The 12758-nt window shown below is 38.5% G+C and overlaps 1 protein-coding gene across 4 annotated transcripts in view; it reads left to right on the top strand.

Annotated features, from left to right (window-relative positions):
• b3gat1a (beta-1,3-glucuronyltransferase 1 (glucuronosyltransferase P) a) overlaps positions 1-6554 on the top strand; it is a 92239-nt gene extending 85685 nt beyond the window's left edge. For 3 of the 4 annotated variants that reach the window (XM_055174139.2, XM_055174137.2, XM_055174138.2), the window contains one exon: positions 3878-6554. The gene's annotated coding sequence lies outside the window, so the exon portion shown is untranslated. The remainder of the gene's footprint in view (positions 1-3877) is intronic. The other variant, XM_055174140.2, reaches the window with a different exon arrangement.
• The last annotated feature ends 6204 nt before the right edge of the window (positions 6555-12758 follow it).

The raw sequence follows: 12758 nt of genomic DNA, 5'->3' as shown, positions 1-12758 counted from the left end.
TTGATTTATTGGGTGGGCTAATTATATTATATTGTATTTATTATAATTCTCAACAATTGAACAATTAATGGCGATATCCAGATAAGTGTCAATAAATATTGTTGAGTTTTCTTGTTGATTAATGCTTACGTGAGGAGTAGTTGTACCGTATATTATCCACTGGGTGGCGATCTTACACAACAACATAAACACTGATGCTTTCACTCAACACTTTAAAACTCAAGTGTATTTTTTGATCAGCGATCTGAATCGGATCTCTAACAAAAGTCATTCACAGAAATGGAATTATCCCAACATTTTGCTCAAAATTTGAGAGGATAAGGGAACGATTGAAGGTGGGGTGAGACGTTTTTGTTTTGTTGTTTGAAAGCAGAGGGTCTGTTCTTTCATTTGATATATTGTATGTTTATATATCTAAAGAAGAACATTTTTCTGGAAGGCATTAATGTTTAACTAAAGCTGGGTGGCAACTCTTTTAAAAAACGCTGGCAGGGAAAGTGTTAGGCATGCTTCCAAGCATATTTGATCCACACGTCAACAGTTGCACGGTATAAATGTTAATGTATAAATTAGATGAATGTTAATTTATGAAAATAAACACCACAGTCTTAATGAATCATATTTTCATTGTGTCTTTGCTCCGTCTGTTTTGCTTGGGAACCGCTCTGTTGCAGACACACTTGAGTCTGAGGAACTACTTTGTTTGGCGGAAGACTAATATCTGTACTAATATAATTACAACTTATTTGCTGTGTTTTATTATATGAAATCCTGCTATACATAATTTGAAGCAACCGTTTTATAAACGCAATAAGCCCCGCGAAGCAGTGGGTTACCAGTGCATTTTATAACGACTCCGCTTCGCGTCGTGCCTAACAACGCCCCTTAGCCGTTATAAAATGCACTGGTAACCCACTGCTTCTTGGGGCTTATTGCTTTATTAAGTACTGTAATTGGTTAAAAATAGCTTAAGAGAAATTTAAAATAATAGCAAAAAGACATTTGGTAAAATGCATTGAGTATGAAGCAGTAAAGAATTGGGTTAAATAATCTGAATTTGGGATTGAAATATTACAATTTTGGCTGGTAAATTGCTGGTAAATCTGAGCTCAGTCTGTGACATTGTTGAGATTTCTTCTGAAACTCTAATGAAGACATTGTGAGATTTTTTTTTAAATAGACTTAAATGTGCATTGTGTAACTTTAAGAAGGATCTCTTGACAGAAATGAAAATAATATAAATAACTATATTACTAGTGGTGTATAAAGATCTTACTAAATGAACTGTATTGTTTTTATTACCTTAGAATGAGCTGTTTTTATCTACATACACCGCAGGTTTCCTTACATGGAAGTCGCCAACATGTTTCTACCAGACTGATCTCATGGAAAGTTGTATTATAGTCACAAAAAATGTGATTAATTTATTTGTGTCCATGGCACGAAATTCAGCTTTTTTCATGCCTTGAGCACAATTGTCTTTTTCGTGTCACAAATTTCTATAAATAGTTTTTCGTGTCCGTGCACAACCTTCTTTTTTGTTTCATTTTATGTTTTGTTTTCTCATAGTTTTTTTTCTATTTTCTTACCATTGTCAGTTGGGGTTGGGGTTAGAATCACTTTCTGTTACATTTTTAGACATCCTAACCCCAACTCTAACCCCAACTCCAGGCAAGACTAGAAAGAAAAACATGTAGAAACCAATACATAAAAGTACATCCTAACCCAAACCCCAAATCTAACCCCAACCCCAAGTGACAATGATTCAAAAATAGAAAACAATACATAAAATGACATGAAAAAGAAAGTCGTGCCACAGACACGAAAAACTATTTATAGAAATTCATGCGAGTGACACGACAAAGACATTCTTGCTCAAGGCACAAAAAAGCTGATTTTCGTGCCATGGACACGAATAAATTATTCACATTTTTCGTGACTATAACATGACTTTCAGTGAGATTATGTTGGTTTTTACAGTAGCCCTAAACGGACAAATAAGAGTGCGCATTTCATCCCTACGTGTCTCAGACGACTACTTGTTTGTCCTGTGGTGGCTATATGCGTTTTGAAATTGAGGGGTGAGCTGTTGGTTGCTATTCGCAATCTCACCACTAGATGGCGCAAACATTTACACACACCATCTTTAAAGGTGCAATGTGGGACTTTTAGCTGCATCTAGTAGTGAGACTGCAACAAACGGCTCAGTCCACAGCTATTGTAGCCATTACATGACAAACATATCGTCACCTGAGACAACATAGTGACAAAATGCTCTCTATAGACAATCCTTCCAGAAAAACGTGATTATGCGATCGCATGATTCAAAGCATAATCAGCCAAAGTCCTCATATTTATGCGGGGGCTGGATTTTTTCAATTACGCCGCACTTTTGCAGCATAAATTGCAGATTTCTGTGCACAAAATATGCGGGGACCAGCTAAAGAGTCCGAAACCCCTCTAAAACCAGCCTGCTACACCAGATTCCCCAGCTAAAACCAGGCTGGGAGACCAGCTGACCCACCAGCCCAAACCAGCTGATCCGCTTGACCAGGCTGGAGGACCTGCTTAATCAGCTATGTCAGGCTGGGAGGACCAGTTAAAACCTGCTACCTCCATCTTAAACAGGCTAAGACCAGCCATGCTTGCATGATTTCATAATCCCCACATTTTCGCAGCAAAAATCACACATATATCTTAGCAGAAAGTCGAAAAATGTTGCATTTACTTCACACAAGCGCAGCCATTTCCCCTGTTGCCATGGGAACGTTATGAAGTGACGTGATTATGCAACCCAATATCACGCAAATACGTGACTATTTCACGTATGGACCAACGTGAAAATGTCACGTTTTGCCAGGTTTGAACGTGAGCATGTAACGTTTTCTGTTTGTGTCACTTTCACGTTTTGGTGCAACCCAATATCACGCAAATACGTGACACTTTCACGTATGGACCAACGTGAAAATGTCACGTTTTGCCGGGTTTGAACGTGAGCATGTCACGTTTTCTGTTTGTGTCACTTTCACGTTTTGGTTACTCAACGTTTTTGTCCTAATTTTTTTCCATTGTCGCTTCGGTTTAGGGTTAGATTTACATAAAATGACATCCTTACCTAAACAAACTATAACCCCAACGTCAGGCGACAATTGGTTAAAGTTTAGAAAATATAAAAGAATAAGTCTTGTATCTTTTTTTTATAAACCAATACTTAAAGTGACAAATACTTAAAGTGACATATAAAATAGGACAAAAAAGTTGAGTAACCAAAACGTGAAAGTGACACAAACAGAAAACGTGACATGCTCACGTTCAAACCCGGCAAAACGTGACATTTTCGCGTTGGTCCGTGCGTGAAGTAGTCACGTATTTGCGTGACATAGGGTTGGATTATGTGACGTGAACATCATGCAAAAAACACAAAAAGTTTTTGCAAGTTCCCGCAGTTTTTGCAAGTTCCTGCAATTTCATTGCATACAATTGCATAAATATCCTGCATCTTCCATCACATTTTTTAAGAAAACGTGCCGCAAGATCACACATTTTTGCCCGCAACAATCACAAAAAACCTGCGTTTTTCTGGAAGGACTGTATAGAGCAGTTTGTTGGTTTAGGGCTACTGTAGAAACATGATGGCGACTTCCATGTGGGGGGACCCGCTATGTATTTCAGGTAATAAAAACAATGCAGTTAATTTTGTAAGATCTCTATACACCACTGATAATTTAGTTATGTATATTATATTGCATTTCTGTCAAGAGATCCTTCAAAAAGTTACACATTGCACCTTTAAGCAAAAGTTTCAAATTCTCTATTTAAACGTAATCTTTTTTTTCTTATTGGCTGTACCACTAAATACTCTTACTGTGTGTTTCAGGTACGGTTGCTTTAAGACCCAAAAGAGGATGTCAGAGTTTTGGCAACACCTTCAAGGTTTTGAACAGTCTGGAATGCTTTGTCCTGTAAACCACATTTTAACAAGCTCAACAATATGAACCGATTATTCTAAAGCACAGATTAGTTGTTTTTTATAAGGCAATATGATCAGTATGTTGTGGGAACAACATCAAAGTTAGGGGGTGCCTGACATACTGTACAAACAGAATGGAAATAGTACTGTACTATGAAACAGTTTTCATCTCATCAAGACCTTCAGAGAATGCTGAGAACTGGATCTTCTCCTTTCCAGGACTTTATTATCTCTGCATTAGAAAGAGACACTGACGGGTCTTAATAGATTTGACAACAGTGAACATTGAGCCGTTTAAGATACATAGTTCTTTTACTGTACGTCTACAAGACTGACATTTAAACACAAAGAAGGGAATGTCTTCTTTTTTACATAATGTGTACTTTTAAGTTTATGTTTTTGTCGTTTACATCACTGTCTTGCTACAGCACTACTGATATTCAGATGTTTGCCTCAATTCAGCTTTACTCGGCGGTAATACACCATTTACCAGGGCTAGCTGCTGTACTTGATTTAGGATCACAACGTTGCAACATTTGTCCTTAGTCCTAAAGGTATGAATAGCACTTGAACTTTGTCCAGTGTTCCTGTGAGGACACATGATGTAAATATAACTTAAAGATGAACAATCATAGACTTCGAAATAAAGTGATCTAGCATTCAACTCAACAAGCAATGTAACTACTGTATTTGTACTTAAGTGTAAAGTATTCATTTATAATTCACAACAACATCCATATCCAACACATACAGTAATACTTTGCACATACACCCGTGGTGAAAGGAGACGGAATGGTGGGGAAAGGTTTGGTATTACAGAACGTTAGTATATTCGGTATTAAATGGGCTTGCCGTAGAGAGCTGCACAGAGTTCGCCTCAGTAAATATTCAGCTATATTATATGTCAAAACTACGCTTTGGGCTTTGACTCTGCGGAGGGGAGCTGTCTTGAATAGATGTTGCTGTACTAATGAAGCTAATACAGAGTCAGCCAGGATTTTGCAGTGAATACAGAATGTCTGCTTTCTTACAAAGCTATACTCCTATATAAAAAATAAAGAGAGGCAGCATGTGCATATTATGGGTATCTTGTTGCACATCACTAAAACAGCATGAGCAAAACACTTAGGATTCACTAATTTTATAAAGATCTGGCTTGATTAGCATTAAACTACAGTACTATATGAGGAGTTCAGATGCAAAACCCTTCATTTTTTACGTTTAGGTTCAGTAATTTTACTTTAATGGCAATGAAAAGGTTATTAGTTAGTGATTGTTTAAAATAGATTTTCACAAATGTTACTTAAAGGCGGGGTGCGTGATTTTTGAAAAACACTGACTACCAAAACACACTTGTAGCCAATCAGCAGTAAGGGGCGTGTCTACTAACCGACATCGTTGCACGGGTTGCGCATGTGTGGGGTGGGTCTATCAAATGAAGGTCCAGATTTTATTGGGGTAGGGGCGTGTTTGTTTAGGTGATTTGAAATGTCAACATTGGCTTTCAGAGATCATGGACCCCCCCTTTAAGTCATTTTTATAAATATTTCCCAAATTTGACTGTCTTTCGCTCCAAGACATAGTAAATGGTTGCAACTACTCTAGAAACTTTGCAAATAATGAAAGTCAGAATGTAAAAAAAGTGAACCACACATTAGGGGGCGCTGTGATCCATGCAACTGTCACATTAGGCTTGTATTCAGGTTCAAACTCAAAAGGAACACAAGTTTGAATTTGATCCACGGTCATTTGGTGAGATTTCGCTCATCCAGTTCTTCTTTGTACACTTAGAGGAATTTTAGAAAATTAGATATTTATCATTATCACTATCATTAAATTCATCTAATTTTTGTTGGATGTAGCGTTTAGCAAATTTCGCATCTGAGCTCCTCATATCAAGACTGGCTTAAAAAAAGTCTCATCAGACAGCCCTATAAAAAGACCAGCTAAAACCAGCCTTAGATGGTTTTTAAGCTGGTGTAGCAGGTTGGTTTAGAGGGGTTTTGGCCGATTTCTTAGCTGGTCAGGTTGGGGGTCCAGCTGACCCACCCACCAAAACCAGCTGATCGGCTTGACCAGGCTGGAGGACCTGCTTAACCAGCTATGCCAGGCTGGGAGGACCAGTTAAAACTTGCTACCTCCATCTTAAACAGGCTAAGACCAGCCAACCATCTTAGCAAAGCTGCTCTAAGCTGGTGAGTCAGATGGTCTTTCAGCCTAACCAGCTAAAGAGTCCGAAACCCTTCTAAAACCAGCCTGCTACACCAGATTCCCCAGCTAAAACCAGACTGGGAGACCAGCTGACCCACCAGCTAAAACCAGCTGATTCACTTGACCAGGCTGGAGGACCTTCTTAACCAGCTTTGTCAGTCTGGGAGGACAAGTTAAAACCTGCTACCTCCATCTTAAACAGGCTAAAATCAGCCAACCATCTTAGCCAAGTTGTTTTAACCTGGTTGGCCAGCTGGTCTTTCAGCCTGACCAGCTAAAGAGTCCGAAACCCTGCTAAAACCAGCCTGCTACACCAGATTCCCCAGTTAAAACCAGGATGGGAGACCAGCTGACCCACCAGCTAAAACCAGCTGATCCGCTTCACCAGGCTGCAGGACCTGCTTAACCAGCTATGCCAGGCTGGGAGGACCAGTTAAAATCAGCTACCTCCATCTTAAACAGGCTAAGACCAGCCAACCATCGTAGCCAAGCTGCTTTAAGATGGTGGGTGAGCTGGTCTTCCAGCCTGACCAGCTAAAGAGTCCAAAACCCTTCTAAAACCAGCCTGCTACACCAGATTCCCCAGCTAAAACCAGGCTGGGAGACCAGCTGACCCACAAGCTAAAACCAGCTGATCCGCTTGACAGGCTGGAGGACCTTCCTAACCAGCTTTGTCAGTCTGGGAGGACCAGTTAAAACTTGCTACCTCCATCTTAAACAGGCTAAGACCAGCCAACCATCCAAGCCACTGGTCCTCCCAGCCTGACAAAGCTGGTTATAAAGGTCCTCCAGCCTGGTCAAGTGGATCAGCTGCTCTAAGCTGGTGGGTCAGCTGGTCTTTCAGCCTAACCAGCTAAAAAGTCCGAAACCCCTCTAAAACCAGCCTGCTACACCAGATTCCCCAGCTAAAACCAGACTGGGAGACCAGCTGACCCACCAGCTAAAACCAGCTGATTCAGGCCAGGAGGACCAGCTTTGTCAGTCTGGGAGGACAAGTTAAAACCTGCTACCTCCATCTTAAACAGGCTAAGACCATCCAACCGTCTTAGCCAAGTTGCTTTGGGCTGGTGGGCCAGCTGGTCTTCCAAAACCCCTCTTAAACCAGCCTGCTACACCAGATTCCCCAACTAAAACCAGGCTGAGAGACCAGCTAAAACCAGCTAGGCTGGTTTGAGCTGGTCTTTTCAGTAGGGAAGGTTTAATGTTTTGAGATTTAAAAAAGCACCAGGTCATTACAACCCTCTCTAAAGCCAAGTGTACTCAACAAACACTTATGTGATAGAAAGATACAGAGAATTATTAACCCCGAGCACGCAAGCAAAAGAAAAAAAAATGAATAGATGAAAAGATACTCCAGTCTCATTTGAAAAACATTTACAGGTAGATTTCAGTTATATAAGCAGTGTATAAAATACATGGTGAAGCACAAATTGTTTACGTCTGAACAATTGTTTTAAACGACAGAAATTCTCCTTTAGTGTTTTATTATTGGAGTTTCCCTGTCGCTCCGTCTGGGTGTTATCAAAGGATGACAAGTGAAAGGTTTAGGAATTCTTGTACTGTCACTTTAACAACCCGTAATTAGTTCATCAATCAATCGTGAGGCTTAGGATGCATAGCACATGTTTAATGGAATAAACTTTTCAAACTTTGAAGACACAACTTGCTCCTTGTGGGATGTGATGGATTATTGCTCTAGGACGTTTCGGCGAAATGATTCCTCGTTTCTTTGTAATTTCTAAAGTTTGTGAGAGTCAAAGCCTTTTTTGAGCACACGCATAACACACTGCTCTGAGCTCTTATCTACAGCTAACAAAGTACCACATCCCTACTGAGTTTCAAAAGCCTCTTCTACTCACAGAGGCTTTCAGAGCAGCCACACAATACACATGTGGGCTAATGAAGGACAGCAATGGAAAGAGGAAGACCATCATTAAAATGGAAGGCTGATGTTTCAGGCATTTATTTCGATGCTTTTCTTGTGCAGCGAGCAAGCGATGTCCATTAAAAGATGAAAACCGTGAAAGATGAGGACGTTTTTCTAGTTTCGACGGGATGAAATGTAACCGTTTTTCTGGTGGAGACGCATTTATTTGTCTTGCATTTGATTAGTTACCGATCATGATGGGTCAACTTTCTTTTCCAGCCTTGTTTTCTTTTCATGCAGAAATCTCTCAGTATAGTTTACACACAAATAAAAATTATATTATTTATTTTTACGTACACTCATGCATGCTTTAAGGGAGAGCATAATGGCCTATTCTTTTTTTGTTTGTTTATCACACAGAATTTGTGAAAAAGTATATTACTTTTATGGTCTATTTTGGTTAATATACACTATTTTCATATTACGGGTACTTGGGAACAATGCATGTCACAAGGAAAAAAGTCCTAAAAAGTTTAGGTAAGAAAAAAATACTGCATTGACTTTTAAGAGTGCATTGAGTAAATAATGAAAGTTTGGGGTAGTTATTCCCGTCTCCTTTTCATCTCCCTGAAAATCCATCCTTTTCAGCTCAAACAGTAAATGAACATGTTATTTGCTTAAGAGTGATGCTGAGATGTTCTGCTATTCGTTGTCTGAAAAGTGTTTATTTTAAGCAAGAACAAATGTTAGCGGGAGCAAAAAACAAAGATGACATATAAACATGTGAATTCATGGTTTACAGAAAAAATTGCCTTGAAACATATGAAAACAAGTCTGTTGTTAACAGCTGCATCTGTTTTGTGTCAGATGCTGCCACAAACCCCAGTGTATCGTTATAAGAAAGACAGCTGTTGTACAAGGTTTATGTATTTATTCTATATTGATATATTTATGTATTTATTTACATTACAGAGTCTTTTCTTATGGAACTGAACAAACACCTGCATCTGTTTCTTCCCTCTACAACAGTACAGACACAATGTTTTTTTTATATATATATATTGCCACTGAAGTGAGAAATGATTGATGGACTGAGATGCAGCAAACCATGTGGCTCATTAGAAAGCAAATATTGCATTATTTATGTTGTTGACCTGTGGCACGAGCCTTTGGGTATCAAGGACATGTTTTTATGTAAAGCTTTTCAAAACAAAATTAACACAACGTGCACCTGAAAAATCATGCCACTCCAGTTATTTGATTTTGTAAAAGCGGCCAGATTTTTTATATCGCCCACTTTTCAGACTTTGTTCGGCCTAAACATCCACCTTCATCTTGTCTCCCACTTGCAAGATGAAAGATTTCTGCATGTTATTACAAACGTTCTTTTTGTTCCTCAGATCATCTCAGAACAAAAGTGAATACAAATGTCAAAAAAATAATAAATGTCTTAGAAAAAATGATGTGTTTTGATTTATTCAGAACTGTTTTATAATTTCACTCATGTATTATTACCACTTCAAAATGTTTAATGTAAAATAAGTTTATATGACAATCTTTCACGGGGTGCATTTAGGTTGGTACAGTGCACAATCACTCAAAAACATTAGCATTTAGCATTCACTCGGGTTGGTACTGAATGTTCTTCGGCATATTTTATTTAAATAGTCATATCAAAAGGATTGTTTGTAGTTCAAGTTAGGTAAATATATAGACGGCTGCAATAATTTAATGCTTGAATGGTCCTAGAAAGTGATTTAAAAAGCAGTGTGACTATAAAACAGAGCCAGAGGCATAGCGTTGCAATCAAACTGTCACCCCCCCCCCACACACACACACACACACTTTTTTAAAAGACACTCAGTGCTTTTTAAAGACCCTTACCTGAAAGTGCCACCTCCCCTTTTAAATCATTTTACACACTAAAACATTTGCAGTGAATGCACATGAAGGATTATACAGAGCAGCAGGGATCTGCTTGTATAGGGTCATTATAGCATCCTCATAATGCTTGTACCCGTGTTGCTGTTTTATGACGAAAGTTTGGGGTTTAGGATGATAATATTGGTTCTCACCCATGTAAACAAGCTGTGATATTGTGGCAACCTTCTGAAATGACATCATGTTTGATACTGCTGATAAAAGCATTTACTGCAGATCTAACCGTCTGCTTTGTCCTACCACATGCCATCGGTACATTTGATGGCCCAAGAAAACATTCCCAAAATCTGTTGCATCACCAAACACCAGACAGATGACGGTTTCTAACAGTCAGGACCAAGCTGTTGTTATGACACACGTAATCAGATCTGCCATTCTGTTCTGCGTGTTCATACTCGCATCATTTATTCTGATCAGACTCATCACAGTAACACAATCTCTGGTGTCGCTGTCAGTTTTTCACATTCTGGCTTTGTCACATAATAATACTGTAGATTTTAAACATTTTGTAATTGTGGTTTACACGAAAAAGGTATTTACTCCCACTCTCCACCTGTGTTTCCCTGACTCGGTCTGAGATAGCTGGGATAGACTCCAGGAACACTTGCAAAATGTGGGCTAAGCGGTTTTGAGAATGGATGGATTTACTCCAGCAAATAAAATGTTTGAAAAGTCTCATTTTGGAGTAAAAAAAGTCTTTAGAAAGAAGAAAGAAAGTATCCTTTGGCAAATATTATGAAACTAACAAAGAAATGTGCTGCATCTGTTGGTGGTATAAATGGCCTTCATAAAAACGGATTTTTCTTTTGGCAGGAAACTGTTAGTTTACAGTGAACTGATTTAACAACTGAACACATCGCACTTCAACACCACAACAGGGAAATATTACAGACAGACAGGCATTTCTTTTATGAATGACTGTTGACTTAATGATCTATTGAAGCACACTGCCAAGAATCCTATTGATTTTAAATAATGCATAAACTACATTTTATTAAGTGGCCACACTAATAGATGTCTGATTCACATCTTGCCCAATGGTAAGGTGAATATTTACAAGCAAAACAGGAAGTAAAATAGTATCACTTATATTAAAATCCTGAGCTGTTCTGTGAAGAAACTAATGAGACGCAAAAAGGCTGCTTGAATAAAAGATTGTGGCCAAACTGTCTAAACCAAGACTCTGCAGGGGTGAATGTTACACTGTAAAAAAATCCGTAGAAATTTCAATGTTATTGCAGCTGGGTTGCCGGTAAATTATCGTAGATTTAAATTTATGTTAATTACTGGCAAGAGTTTGTTCAAAGATGAATACATTTTAAATATTAACAAGTATTTATCTTTACAAAATAAAACTATACAATAGCGGCCTCGTGCAAAGCATTCTGGGAACCAGAAATCATCATCAAACCTTTTCTGTTTTTTGCTTCAGATTTTGTTTCCCAGAGTGCTTTGCTTGATGCTGTTTTTCTAGTTTTATTCTGTAAAGACAAATACTTGTAAATGTTTAATGTTCATTTAACTTTGAACAAAATGTTGCCAGTAATAACATAAATTTAAATCTACGGTAAGTTGCCGGCAACGCAGCTGCAATTTCTACGGAATTTTTTTGCAGTGTATGTTCAAACAGGATCAATGATTGATAGGGATTGTTGCACCCCCTACAGGAAAGAAAGAGTAGACTTAACAAATATTAAGTAGTTGACCCAAACATGAAAATTCTGTCATTTGTGTTCAGCAAATCAAATAAATAAATAAATACGATATTTGTAATCAAGCAGGAAGCATGGGCACCATTGACTTTCAGTAAGGAAAACATACTATGGAAGTCAATGGTGCAGCAAAACTATTGGGTTAAAGCTGAAAACATCCTCCTTTGTCTTCAGCAGAACAAATACATTTAGACAGATTTAAAACAATCAGTCCCTCCAGAAAAACGTGATTATGTGATCGCACGGTTCAATGCATAATCAGCCAAAGTCCTCATATTTATCAGGGTTCCCACACCTTAGTTAACTTCAAGGACCTTTCAAGGACGTTTCAGGTCTAATACCCTCAAATTCAACGACTAAATGTGGGGACACATTTCAAGTGAGAGCAAGGTTACATCGTGTTACCTTTTAAGATACATTGTTACAGTTCCCTTTCAAGGGAACTCGTGCTGCGTCACTGCGGTGACACTTTGGGGACACGTCTGAATGTGTATATCAAATTCAACCAATGGTGAGGCTTAACGACAAAAACAGGGTGACGCAGGAGCCAGGAAGTATATCGCTATCTGAAATATTGCCAAAGACGGCGTTACAGGGACGCAGGAAGTATGGCAAGGAGACGCAGCGTCTCGTTCCCTTCTCAGGGAACAACAGTTACATATATAACCATGACGTTTCATGTGTCAAACACAATGCAAAAAAGCATTTTGGTATGAATCAACATACAGAAGATATAAGCATTTAAAATGAACAGTTTAGAATATGTGCTTAAAAGGCTAGAAATTTTATGATATTATCCTACACTACACAGAGGAATAATATGGATTTTTTCCAGAAAACTTCTTGCATAAAATAGATTCAAGCACTTTCAATGACCTGGCTGTATCTATGTATGTATTTTTTTTTTAAAAACTTCCCAGGACCTTGAATTATTTCCCCCAGATTCACAAACTTTCAAGGATTTCAAGGACCCGTGGGAACCCTGATTTATGCGGGGGCCACATTTTTTAAATACACCGCACTTTTGACGCATGAATTGCAGATTTGATTTCATAAT

The sequence above is a fragment of the Misgurnus anguillicaudatus genome, chromosome 15 (genome assembly GCF_027580225.2).
Source record: "Misgurnus anguillicaudatus chromosome 15, ASM2758022v2, whole genome shotgun sequence".
Lineage (NCBI taxonomy): Eukaryota > Metazoa > Chordata > Actinopteri > Cypriniformes > Cobitidae > Misgurnus > Misgurnus anguillicaudatus.
This window is presented reverse-complemented; position numbering and strand designations above follow the sequence as displayed.